This window comes from Ornithodoros turicata, chromosome 4 (assembly GCF_037126465.1).
Source record: "Ornithodoros turicata isolate Travis chromosome 4, ASM3712646v1, whole genome shotgun sequence".
NCBI classification, from domain to species: Eukaryota; Metazoa; Arthropoda; class Arachnida; order Ixodida; family Argasidae; genus Ornithodoros; species Ornithodoros turicata.
In genome coordinates this window covers 35005065-35018777 of record NC_088204.1, presented here as the reverse complement: position 1 = coordinate 35018777, position 13713 = coordinate 35005065, and the positions used below count along the sequence as shown (strand labels likewise).

The 13713-nt window shown below is 47.9% G+C and overlaps 1 long non-coding RNA gene across 1 annotated transcript; it reads right to left on the bottom strand.

The window, feature by feature from the left end:
* Positions 1–3967: 3967 nt before the first annotated feature.
* LOC135392972 (uncharacterized) lies at positions 3968–4872 on the bottom strand. The gene is made up of 2 exons (XR_010422348.1): positions 4777–4872; positions 3968–4148 (listed from the first exon to the last, which is right to left on the bottom strand). It is a non-coding gene; the product is annotated as an uncharacterized LOC135392972 (long non-coding RNA).
* Between the last annotated feature and the right edge of the window lie 8841 nt (positions 4873–13713).

Sequence of the window (13713 nt, the reverse complement as noted above, 5' to 3'; positions counted from 1 at the left end):
CACCCCGAAAAGTAACATGGTTCAGAGCAGTGATGGGCAAAGTACCTCAAAATTATACTTAAAGTAAAGTACCAAGTACCTGGCGTCATTAGTACTTCAAGTACAGTACAAAGTACCCAATTCCAAATGTACTTCAAGTAAAGTACTAGTAATAGGCAAAGTACTTCACGTACTCATCAAGTACATTGCCAATTTAATTTGTATCACTTTGCATTTCACTGTTTAGTATCTGTGTCTTGCCTTTTTGTCAAAACTTTAGCGAGTATTCTTGACAAATGCTCTGAAGCCATAAAGTCCTAGGTTAAGTGCTAACCCGTGAATATGAACTCCAAATATGAAGAAAGTAAAAAAGGATGAAGCAGAATGTAAGCCTTCACTTTTATACGACTGTGACCTGCAGTAATGTAATGCATGTGACCAATTAAAAAACGTAAAATGTAAAAATGAAAGCATGTGTGTCTTTCAGAGTGTTCATCATGTAATGCAATCACACATATAATGTGATATAAAATGATAATTAATTGCCAATGAAGGAAACAATATAAAAAAACATAGAACCCTCCACTGGGAGAACTGAAATGACAATGAACCAAGTCATTGTGCTGCTGACTACAGTGTCCATTCCATTCGTTTTACATAATCATAGAAGCGTTGATACTTCGACATTTCAAGCCTCTCAACAATAGATTTGCTTCAAGAAATATGCTCTTTAAAAGCACAAAAATCATTTTTGGTAAAATGTCAGACTGGGACTCTTGGTACTGCATCCCACTAAAAGCGCAAAAATGACGACAAGAAGACGAAGACTCAGAGATAGCCCTATCTGTGTGTTTTCGTCTTCTTGCTGTCATTTTAGCGCTTTTAGTAGGGTGCATTTTTAATACTATTTTGTGATTTTTTGTCTGCAGGCTAAGTTTGGGTACTTGAGTACTTGATGGGAAAGTACTCTGAAAAAGTACTTGAAGTACATTACAAAGTACACGATTTAAAATGTACTTAAAGTAAAGTACAAGTCCACAGAAATGTACTTAAAGTACTACTTGAGTACTTGGTACTTCAAGTACTGCCCATCACTGGTTCAGAGCTATCTTGAAAAATGCATATCAAGCAAAAAATATTCCGTGCAAAAAATATTCCGTGAAAATAACGTGCAAATGCATGGCAGCTGTATTAATTGTGAACACCATGAAAAAGACAGGAAAGTGTTTTCGGGATATATGACACAAGCTCGTGAAATTCACATGTCGCTGTATTCCTACACCACGTGTTCACCCCATTTAAAAGATGAGACAGTGTTCTTGCTGTTTAATGGTTCACCGTTATTATGATGGGATACTGTATTATGAAAATATGCACCAGCCTGTAAAAATTACTGTGTATCATTTTATGGAATAGTGTTCGTCCTGTATCATTATCAGACACCCACACCACATGTTCTGTGTTCACAAAACAATATATTCACTGAAGTGTACAGTGCAGTAGCTTTCTGCAGAACGGCAGCTTGCAACGGCTTCTGAAATCAGAACAAAAACATGAAATTAGGAACATTGAGTGTAAGACATAAGAAGAGACAAGACATATTCATGTATAAACTGAAGTGCTCAACACACAGTTTGAATCTATGCACTTCGAAAAGCACAATGCACATGTGTAGTCAAAGTGCGTGAAAGCACAGAAGTATGTCTGTTGTGCCTAACCCTGTAGTAGTTAGCTTATCCTAATTAACACATGTGGAAGATGCAAGGAACCATATCAAGACTCACAAATAGGACATAACACGTAGCACAAATAGCACAATGGTAAATGGTTAAGAGTATCTTTCACCTTTACCCCAGTTTGCAGGGGAGTGATAGAAGGCGAACCGGCATGCCACTATCTTGTGTACCATTGGGGGTGCCTTGTTACTCTTCCAGGGCTGATGTGTCCAAAACAGCTGCTAAATAAAAAGGAGGACATTTTTTAACAATCTTAATTTTTCATGCTGTATATACCATGTCAGGTGCTTGACTGCCTTCCCAGCTTCATGGGCAGGTCGGTCATCTGTTCATGAATTAGATGAGTCTGCAAGTTTTCTTCTGCAATCGGAACTGGTACAATAAAATTTGCAAACCTAGCTGTCTGTAAGTGAATGCATGATAACCCAGTTGCCAAATAATGCCAGGTTGCCTAGAGAAGCAGCAGGTTTTTCAGTATCTGTGAAACCACGGAATATAAACACAGAAAAAAGAAACATTTGAAACACATGGCCACAAAACTTAATGTCCCCCCCCACGGTAACTATGAAAAATGCAAGCATGAATACAGCAGAGTAGTTGTTGACTGTGTGCAACCCATGCAACCCATTCTGGAGTGCCAGCTGAAGCTACAACGCAGCGTACCACTGGGCGTTCGGGTTCCGGTAAGGGCACAGAGAAAGATGCTGGGCCTTCAGACAGTGGGCAAGGCTTAATTGGTCCCTGGCCTAATACAGCCCAGCAACGCTCGGCGCTCAAAGCTCTTCTGACATTTTTGGACACCATCGAACTTCGTTATTGTGAAGGGGCTCGTTATTTTATTCCCCACTTTCCCACCAACAATGGGGTAGAGTATCGCCAGTGGCGATGAAGCTCCCCACACTCCAAAGCCAAAATAAAGTTGTTGTTACTTAACTGAGTAATCCTTGGCTATTATTTTGCCAAAGTCTCTATCACTTTTGCAGAGTTCAAAGAGGAAGTTATCAGATTACTCCAGCTGCTCAGGGTCACAGAGCAGACACATACTGAACAGCTAAATGCTATCGTTCAGTGGATTAGTGCCTCTGCATCTACAGAAGCACGACGTGCGTTGGTGGTGGAACCCTTCAGGTCGCTTACAGACTCTTTAAAGTTCGAAGACGAGCTTGAGGAATCTGATGATAAAAGAGAACAACTGGTAAAAAAATACTTTGTATCGGGGTACCTGACAAAACGAATCTATAGCTACCATTTGCTTTCGTTTCACTTCCGCATTTCCAACCGTGATGACGAGGAAGGTGTGAATATAGTTCTATAGAGGGAGCTCTGTATGCGAAATTGAGGATCCAATAGTGGGCTGAAAGCACAGCGAGCAAGAAATGAAAAAGCACAAATAACTGCATTGAAACGACAATGAAGAAAACGCAAGTCTTTCACCATGATATGGCTCCATGGAGGAAGGTTCTTGGTGTAGAGGAGGTTGTTACGGCGCACAGTTTGTTGTACCTCCCTATCACGTCTATTTCGAATAAGGACTCGCTCAGAAAACACTGTACATATATTAAAGCTCAGCTACGCCGATTTTCGAGTGTTACAGAATGGAATGGTACTCACACGATGTGTTCATAAGGGAACACTGATTATGTATGCAAAATAGTTATCCCAAACTCCTCGCGGTTTTCCGAAAAAGTGAATTTTTAGTTTCACTGACATCCCGTCTTGTGGCCCGCAAACCCTGTGTCGACGACACATTCGTGGTCTGCCCGCGCTCCGGCTTGGCATGACTTTTGACTTGGTTTCTTCCGCCAACCCGGCCAGTTTCTTCTGCCGAGCCGTCTGCTGCGCAGATTCACATTGAGGAAGTGATAAACAGTTCGCTATTAGGGAGCCAGTATATTTCTGGACTTCACTAAACCCACGAGGAACGTGAGTTTTGCTTCCCTCGACTGCAAAGCATTTGCTAGGCCAGTACAGTCTTCCTGGTGTGATTCGTGTTCTGTGCTGCGTGCCGAAAATGCGTGAGCGTTAGTAGTAAGTACTGACCACGATTATCCGGAAACGCACATCTGGCCTGGACGCCATTAATTAGCAATTAGAGCTAATTGGGACCCCCCACATTAATCAGCACCCTCCAGGGAGCCATCACACTAATTGGGGAATGTCTATCTCGCGTCCAGACCAGTTGTGCGTTTCCGGATAATCGTGGTCATAAAAAATAAAAAAAATAGGCAGAAAATAAAATAAAAAGATAGAAATAGAGTGGAGAGAAACAATTTATTCGAAAATCAACGATGCCGCGGCGAAGAAGCCGCTCCGCAACACCCGAGTGACCAGCGTCCGCCATGTTGGTAGTTTGCACCCAGCAGTTGCAGAGATCGACGACAGGTGGCCACTTAGTTGCAAGGCATCACACCAGATGGCGCCACCATCATAGCTCTAGACGAGAAAGACAGAACAGGATACTAGCGGCAGGTAAAAATGACAGCACTGCTAAGCAAGTCTAGGCATGCGAGAGAAAAGGTCTAACCGCTACTGCTAAAACAGAAAACAGTACACATCGGGGAAAAAGGCTTACGGGGACGATCGCTTAGGCCTAACCTCAACGTCACAACACTATGCAGCTAACTAACACAAGGCGGGAACCACACATCGCTAAACATGCGAGAAAAGGCTTAACACGAGCGCGGTCACCGCTAAACACGGCAAACATACGAGGAAAGAGGCTTACGGGGGGGCGATCGCTTAGGCCTAACCCCAACACTACGCAGCTAACACAAGGCGGGATCCACACATCGCTAAACATGCGAGAAAAGGCTTAACACGAGCGCGGTCACCGCTAAACACGGCAAACATACGAGGGAAGAGGCTTACGGGGACGATCGCTTAGGCCTAACCTCAACACTACGCAGCTAACACAAGGCGGGAACCACACATCGCTAAACATGCGTCAACAGGCTTGGACACCGCAAAACAAGTCTAAACATGCGAGAAAAGGCTTAACACGAGCGCGGTCACCGCTAAACACGGCAAACATACGAGAAAAGGAGCGCGTCAAATCACTCACCTTTTCCCCCGCGGCAACTTCCAGGCAGAAACTGAGCGAGCGCGGAGAACATACGTCTGCTCTCTACGAGATCCAGCCAGAAAGTGAGCGAGCGCGTGGAGCGCACGTCCGTCTTCCGCGACGGTCCGAGAGAAACTGAGAGAGGCGACGCGCAGCGGCCGCTATGGATGCGCGCGCGCCCTCTGCTCCACCCGTCCGCGCATGCGCGCGCGCGCGCTCCTAGCGCCCCCTGCGCCGGCCGCGGGTGTTTTCGGTTTCGGCTCTCTGCTGCGCGCGCGCGCGCTCCTAGCGGCGACGGGTGGCTTTTCAGTTTCGCTTTCATTCTCCGTTCTTTGCGCGCGCGCGCGTTTATCTCTATAAAGGCAGCGCGCACCGCGCTCGCGTCATCACTACGTGAAGATGTTCAGCTACCACTCTTTACAAAATTGTTCCCGTACCCACGCTTCTTGGGAAGAAGTGGAGAAGGAATGTTTCAACGGCGAAAGTCCCCGCAACGAGCTCGTCATCACTGCTTTTCGCTACGTGATAGACATGGTAGGCTTTGGCAATATAGGAGAGATCTCGCCGGGGCCGCTGCAGGAGATGGTGCGTCGAATTTACGCCCGTTACAAGAACGTCTGCATAACGGTTCCTGACGGACCCCTGGGACTGATGAGCGAATTTGTGAGCTTGGCCAACGCAGAATTCAACTACATCGCTGCAGACATCGTGGACCTTCTCGCTCGTGCCATCGCTCATATTAAGCACGCCCTGCGGAAGCAGCGACATTTGCAAGCAGTCTACATCGTCAACTTTGTCACTGATTTATTGAAATACCGCTTGGTTATTGACATGCAACACATTAAACAGTCCGAATAACTTTGACGAGACTCTGCGTGTTCTTTCACTGAAACATCTTTATTGAATACATACAAAGGACTTGGTCGATAGATGCCTGCACCCTCCCTGACTTGCCTCAAGAGAAAGGATATGGGGTATCTTCATCGCAGCGTCGTCATTGCGCGGGTCACTGCGTCAGCACGATGACGGAATGGTAATTCTTTTCGTACACCCATTCCGCTACCACACTGCCACGATGTCCCGTGCTGCTCCTGTCTGCGAGAGAGAGAGAGAGAGAGGGATGTCTCGACTAGAACTTTTATTCTCGATTACATGCGCGTGCAGCTCTTTGTTCCGCGGTTACTCGATGCCTGACGTCGACGGTCTCGGGCTCTCTTCCGGGTTTTCCGGTGCTGCACAAAGAGGGAGTTCTATCGTAATCCTATACGCGTCAAAACACTAGGAAAGCTTACCGTATTCGCAGCTCCCATAAGGGAAGGAGTGTACGGCATCCACGACATAGCGTTTGTCGTCGTAGGGGACCAAGCTCTTCTTGAGTCTCGAAATGGTGTACATCGTTTGCTTTATACTCTGGATGGTGCACTGCTTCTGAGAGACCGCCTTTTCATTGAACAGAGAATCTCGGTACACTTCGTGCAATAAATGTTTCCTCACCACGTCTTTCTTAACTCCTTTGGCTCTCGCGATCTGTTTGTGTGTCCCAGCCAAGAGAATGCTGTACATTTTCGCTCGGATGGCTACGACTTCCTGAATAACTCCGCCCCCCGTCTCGTCTTTGAAGTACCCCATCTGATTCGCGTGCTCGTCGTTGAAAAGTGGGTGGTCCGTCGGATAGGAAGACAGATCTAACTCACTCTCAATCTTCATCAGCTGCTCTTCCAGGCTTTCACACATGAGAGAAAAAATTACGCTGTCCGTGTCGCTATAGATCAGTTGCACTGGACATGTCAAGCGAGAAAAGAGCGACTCGTAGATGAAGCTGTACATTCGGACTTTGGATATTTCAAGAATGGCAAAGCCCACGTAAAGGGGGTGCGTGCATTTGATGCGGCGTTGTTTCATCTCGTACAAGATGCACTTATCACTCAGAATGTGAAAATGCTGACTGTCGACGGAGCTAGCTTTTCGGAGCGCGCTTTCTTTGTCGTAGGCTAGGGCATACTTTTTCATCCGTCTCACATTTTGTATCGACTTACCGAACGTGCTGTTCGACATGGTTTTGTACAGAAGTCGCTCGAATTTCGTGCTCGCGGCATTCCTCAACGCGACGTTTCTCTGCACGAAGGTTCGCAAAAAGTTGTCTTGGCGGAACGAGAGGATGCTGTGAACACGTTTTATTTTCATGCCCAACCTCACGTACAGAGCGAGCAGTGCATAATGAACGACGTAGCGTTCTTTGTCGTAGCACGTCAGCAAGAGTTTCGTTGTGGAAGGGGCGTTCAGCGCCAACGCATCTTTCAGGTGGCGTTGGTAGGGGGAGAGTTCGTTCTCGTCCACGCACCTGTGTTCGGGTGCCAGGGGAAAATCCCTAGTGAGCGCGTGCAGTTCTTCGGGATATGACAAGTCTACCACGTACACGTAACCCACTTCCGAATCGTGAGGAATGTTGAGAAAATCGATCTCGCTCCACCTCGAAGGATCGACCCACTCAAAACCACCTGTCGGGAGATGGAAAGTCATCGCGTACGGGTACAAACTGTTCACGTCGAGGTACTGGATAAAAGTCTTTTCTTGCTGGGGATCGTAATCGTCGCACCCCTCGTGATTAGCCCGACAGTATCTGTGGAAGCTGTTACAAATGCCTCCCCTGATTCCCTTCTCGATCGTTTCGTACATCTCGCGATCGCTCATGAGCTCGAGTTTGACTTTGGTGAGCTTCAGAGCGCTGCTCCACGCGTAACTAGCGAGGGACACTATGCGTAGGATATCTAACCTATCCGTCTCTAGCGCAATCTTCCTGAAATACAGTACGACGTCGCAGAGCTGACAGGCGTCGAGCGTGACGTAGAGACGCGTGTAACCGCCGAGGTTCTTACATTCGAACAATTCGAAAATCTCGAGGGCGTACTGATAGTCCTCGTCCGTGATCTCTTGGTCGTTCAGGTCGCTTTTGAAAGCTTCCTTTGGCGGTAGTGCGGGCAAATTGTACGCTTCGAAACTGTCAACGAAGGTGTACGGGTAAATGCCCTTCCTGAGGAGGCGTCGGAAACGGTCACCAAACATTTGACGGGTACAATGAAACGCGCTTTCACCACCGCTGGCGAGCAGGGTTTCCACCAGGTTCGACAAGGAGAGGTTGAAAAACTGCGTGGTATCGCGGAAATGGAGATCGCCAATGTTGAACCCTCTTATCTTTTCCGAGCTCGAAGCTAAGATCCACGGCTCGCCCAGATTTAGAACGTGCATGTGGCGGAGAAGGGAGCTCAAATCGTACTGCAGGTTGTGCACGCACACGACGACTTCTTTGGTATTACGACACGTAAGGTTACACGTATCACACAGCGTCGCGACAAAATTCGAAGAACCGGACTCTACGAAGCGGGTGTGGTCGTGATGCGATACCTTCCGCGTATGTCGGTTAAATTCGATTCCACAAAATTCGCAGTGTGTAGCGCTCGCGTGCCGAAAGTGGTCTTCCATACTCATGACCAACGGCGCGGGACAACTGTTCAACCTATCGATTTGATCACTAAATCGCTTGAGAGAGAGCAAGCATTTCTCTGCCGCGTTGGGTCCCAAATAGCCATCTACGTCCATTATTTTCCCATCACAACTTCTCACTAGCACAATGCTGTACGAGCTCATCCTGTGCACACTCGAGGCGTCCTTCACGAGCGCGTTTTTTTCCAAAACGCTCTCCGTGTCCAACACCGCGAAATAGGGGTAGGGATGCATGTACTGTATCTTGTTGAAGGAGACACACTCCCCCGCTTTTGGCATTTCGAGAATCACTTCGTTTACGTCTCGACACAGACGTTCGTGTTGCTGCAATGCCTCTCTCGTTCCGTAACCGGACGTGCATTTCTCGCAATAAAAGTAGTCACTTCGTCCCATGAAAGTGCTAAATTTTCGGATCCCATAGAAATGCTCCCTAACCTCGAGCAGGTGGACTTTATCCTTATAGAGCGTGCAGGGAACCCGTCCGGTAGATATCGAACTCGTCTGCTCGTCGAACACGTAGATGTAGACGGAGATTTTGTTTTTTCTCTCCCACAGGGTAATGTCTTCGTAAGTGACTGGGAAGCAGGGCGGCCAGTACGTTACGCGCGTCTCCGGATGGGAAGGATTCATGTACTTGTGGTATCTTACATGCAGGTTTGGTTTGCTCCTCAAAGGATGTAAGAGTGCCAGCACGCTATACTTGAAACGCTCGTTTTCGTGATTCGGTGGAAGTTTGACGTTTGTGAGAGTCTTTGTTTTTCTCTTTAGCAGCTCGGGAAGCTCGATCGTGCATCCTATCCGCTTCGGTTTTAAGCGCGTTAGTTTTAAGTCGACACATTGGACGTCGTTCGAGGTGAAACCAGACCCTTCTCTCGCATAGTTTTCAACGCGTTGCGAGGACTCTGCGATGGCAGCATTTATCGCGCCTTCGATTTCTTGGCGGTTATGAACGACTCTCATGTGAAGGTTCACGTGAAGGAGATGCGAAGTCAACCCGTCGGCTCCGTCCTTAACCATGAGCGCCTTCGAGCACAGACAAAATTTGAAAGGCATGGGATAAGCTTCGAGGACGCGCGTGATTACTGGAGCTATGCTCGGTAGATAGAGTCGCAAATCGTCGACGTTGTCGTCGTGCGGGGAACAGAGAAGCGTGTACCTAGTAGCCGTTCCGTCAAATGCCTCATCTGTGACAAAAAAAGGAAGGAATCGTCTCTCCGTGACGGAGGGATGATTCTCTACGACGTGTTCTCTCAATTCAACGATTCTACGACCCTGGACAGGCTCAGCTTCGTTTCGAAATTCTGGGCTTGCATCTGGTGATTCATCTCGAACCCTACCAGACAGAGGAATGAAATCTGCATACGACTGATCCCCTTCCCACATGAGCAATTCGTCGTCGTCGTCGTCCGTTTCAGGTATTACGAAAGGCGGACTACTGACTCTGTCGTCGTCGTCGTCATCTGAAAGGACGACTGGGCTATTACCGAGATTCTCTATTCTAGCTTCGTGCTCTCTTTCTACGGCCACGAGCATGGCATCGATGGGGTCGTACTGACATACGAGACAGCGCGGCACTGCGGTCGAACAAAATCAGTACGAGATTCCCCCTCACGAAACAATGCTCACTTTTCCCTTCAGTTGAGGAACGCTTGAGATTGATGATGATGAGAGAGGATGGGATGAGTCCCTGTGGTCAGTGTCATGCGGTGACAGCGGCTATTGGTTCCTGAAAAACAATGTCATACATAGAATACACTCTCACAGCAGAGACGGTCAACTTACATTTTGGTCCACGAAACGCCTCGTGTCGTGGATGGATGCCCCTCGTGGGCTTCCTGTCAATCGTCGTAGAACCAGCGCACCTTTTATAGTCGCTACACCGCTCTCCTCCTCCTCGCATTGCGACGGTGTCGTCTGTACTTTGACCACCCCGCCTTCCGTCTTTCGCGCCTTTTTGCGATGTCGCATATGACAATAATACCATCGACGTTGAATAAAACATTACACTAATTTCTAGCTAACACTCTGGGACGACTTGTACATGACGACAAGAAGACCCAGAGTGGGATTCGAACCCAGGATCCTTCTACACTGGGCGCGACACACTAACCACCAATCTAATTCGTACTGCGTGACGTTTTTCGTATTGCGGGGTTCGTGTCTACACACGTCACAACATGTTCAAACACGTTCAAACATGTTCAAACACGTTCAATGACGTCATAGAGAGAGAGAGAGAGGAAGTAGTGTGTCCAGGGACGACTTCGTCGCCTGTGTCTAAACACGTCCAAACATGTTCAGACACGTTCAATGACGTCATAGAGAGGGTGAGAGAGGAACGAGTGTGTCCAGGGGCGACTTCGCCGCCCATGTTCAAACATGTTCAAACACGTCTTAACATGTTTAAACACGTTCAATGACGTCATAGAGAGTGAGAGGCAAAGCTTTACTATAAATGTCGAAGCGAACGTTCGATCGTCATTCCATCATGATCAGCTTGGTAGATCCTCGTAAGTAATACCCATGACGTCATCATCATCGCCGAAATGTTTGAAGAGTTTCGTTTCCAGTGTACAACACTTTTGCTGCGCGTGAAGTCGGTTTTTTCCCGCCTCACATATTTCGGGAGATTGGCAGGGCCCGCTTCTTCTGCACCAATTGCGGTGGATTGTGGTCCAAAGGTACGCTCCCTCGTTATTTTTTTAATACGTTCTATAATCGTTAACATTTTTTTTTCAGAGCAAAAGCATTGGACGGACCGATTGATTCGCCCGTTTCTCGGCTGTCGTACGGTACCGTTCGACGTACGTTGCGAAGGACTTCGACTATTGAAGGAAGATGGAGAAGATGGACCATCAGTGTCACTCTGTGACTGAAGAAGATTGTACGTGTGTGTGTGTTTGAGTTAAAAAAACACGCGTTTCTCACACTCCTTTCGTTGCAGATTACGAATGGCTACTGACGGGAGATCTACCCCTGGTTCTAACCTTCAAGCCTCCTCCAAAGACCTTCTTTTTGCGAATCGGCGATCAACTGACTACCTGTCGCTGCGGTGGACTCTGGTCGAGAAACCCCAGCCATTGGTTAGACTCGAGCCTTCGTCCGTATTTGGGCTGCCTTCCCGGCTACGAAACCAAAGCTGGAGCCTAATTCGTGTGTAACGAGAAATAAAAAAAGGTTGTCTACTCTCATTCCGTCTCAGTCATGATGACGCCCGAGCAGAGGTTTGCCACCTTTGTGCAAACGCGAATGTATCGGGACTTGCTGCGATTACGCGATTATATTCACGGCGATAGCTGCGAGGGAGACTTTCGCTCGATTCTCAAGACGATACCCTTACGTCTGTTCACCGTCAGTGGGAAGATTGCAAAGAAAATGAAGCGTTTCGTAGATTACAAGCTCGAGCTGTTGGAAAAGTATAGACGAGGAGAGACAGTCGACCCGTGTCTCATCAACGCGGGTTTCAACCGACCTATCGTCCGTCGCTACTGGCTTCTCCACACATCCCTCGACGTCACGGTGCAGACCGGCGACGACGGCGGTGAGCGTCGGGTCAGCACGTTGGAAGATCGTCTCGCAAGGGTCTTGTGTATGTCGTGAAAAAATAAATAGTCTATTTTTTACGAAACGAGTTCGCTCACGAGGAGACGTTTTATTGTTTCGTCATTCTCTTCGAGGTTACAGGAAAACATGGATACACAACTTTTCAAGCTGTAGCGTTTCGACATGCGCGTGGCTACGTAGATACAAAAAAGCCCGCAGTAAGGCGAAAAGGGTGATTGAATACACTTGTCGTTATACTCGTCCACTACAGGTAAAGTCCTTCGAAGGTTTGCTTCGATGGGGGGAAGTCCGTAGCTGTCGAAAAACACGGCAGACCCGTCGTAGTTTTTCAGGTAGAGCACCCAGTGCTGCCCGCGTCTTCTTCGCTCTTCCGTATTGATGATTAAATAACCGGGCTTGCGTAAAACGAAGGCTTCGTTTGAAGCGCAAATGCCTCTCAGCATGGAGGAAGCGAGGGGGTTCAGGGACACGAGTTCCAAGATGTCGCTCTCGTGCATCTTTTCTTATGGGAAGGTGACCGTACGGTCCTTGTCGACGTACATGAGCTTGGGACACTCGGAAATCAAGAGGACGGTGACCGCGTGTGGAAGGGCTTTAGCGAAGCGTAATTGCAGGCGAACGTTTCCTTTTCGCCACTCGTTCAAATGCGAAGGAGAAGAACACTTGTCCACGTCCAAGTTAAAGTAGAGAAGGAACCCGTTCGTTTTAAATCGCTCGTAGCTATACTTGAAATGTTTCTCTCCCAGTTCTTGCAAGAAGTTAAAGTAGGGAATTTTGACGAGGTCGTTCTGAAAGTCGTACTCGGCTCGCACTTGCTGCCCGTCCACGGAGAGCATCGAATGAGACAGGTCGTAATGACGGAATTTGTAGGGGTTCGATTGGATGTCGCCGAGAAAGTCGGACGTGGCGAGCAGGGCGACGCATAATTTGGAAGGTACCCTTTCGGGGTAAACGTTTTCAAAGTGAGCGTCCAAGCTCCCGGCACTCAAGCTCCGCACCTTGGTTTCCAATCCGCGCCTTCGTTTTACGCAAGCCCGGTTATTTAATCATCAATACGGAAGAGCGAAGAAGACGCGGGCAGCACTGGGTGCTCTACCTGAAAAACTACGACGGGTCTGCCGTGTTTTTCGACAGCTACGGACTTCCCCCCATCGAAGCAAACCTTCGAAGGACTTTACCTGTAGTGGACGAGTATAACGACAAGTGTATTCAATCACCCTTTTCGCCTTACTGCGGGCTTTTTTGTATCTACGTAGCCACGCGCATGTCGAAACGCTACAGCTTGAAAAGTTGTGTATCCATGTTTTCCTGTAACCTCGAAGAGAATGACGAAACAATAAAACGTCTCCTCGTGAGCGAACTCGTTTCGTAAAAAATAGACTATTTATTTTTTCACGACATACACAAGACCCTTGCGAGACGATCTTCCAACGTGCTGACCCGACGCTCACCGCCGTCGTCGCCGGTCTGCACCGTGACGTCGAGGGATGTGTGGAGAAGCCAGTAGCGACGGACAATAGGTCGGTTGAAACCCGCGTTGATGAGACACGGGTCGACTGTCTCTCCTCGTCTATACTTTTCCAACAGCTCGAGCTTGTAATCTACGAAACGCTTCATTTTCTTTGCAATCTTCCCACTGACGGTGAACAGACGTAAGGGTATCGTCTTGAGAATCGAGCGAAAGTCTCCCTCGCAGCTATCGCCGTGAATATAATCGCGTAATCGCAGCAAGTCCCGATACATTCGCGTTTGCACAAAGGTGGCAAACCTCTGCTCGGGCGTCATCATGACTGAGACGGAATGAGAGTAGACAACCTTTTTTTATTTCTCGTTACACACGAATTAGGCTCCAGCTTTGGTTTCGTAGCCGGG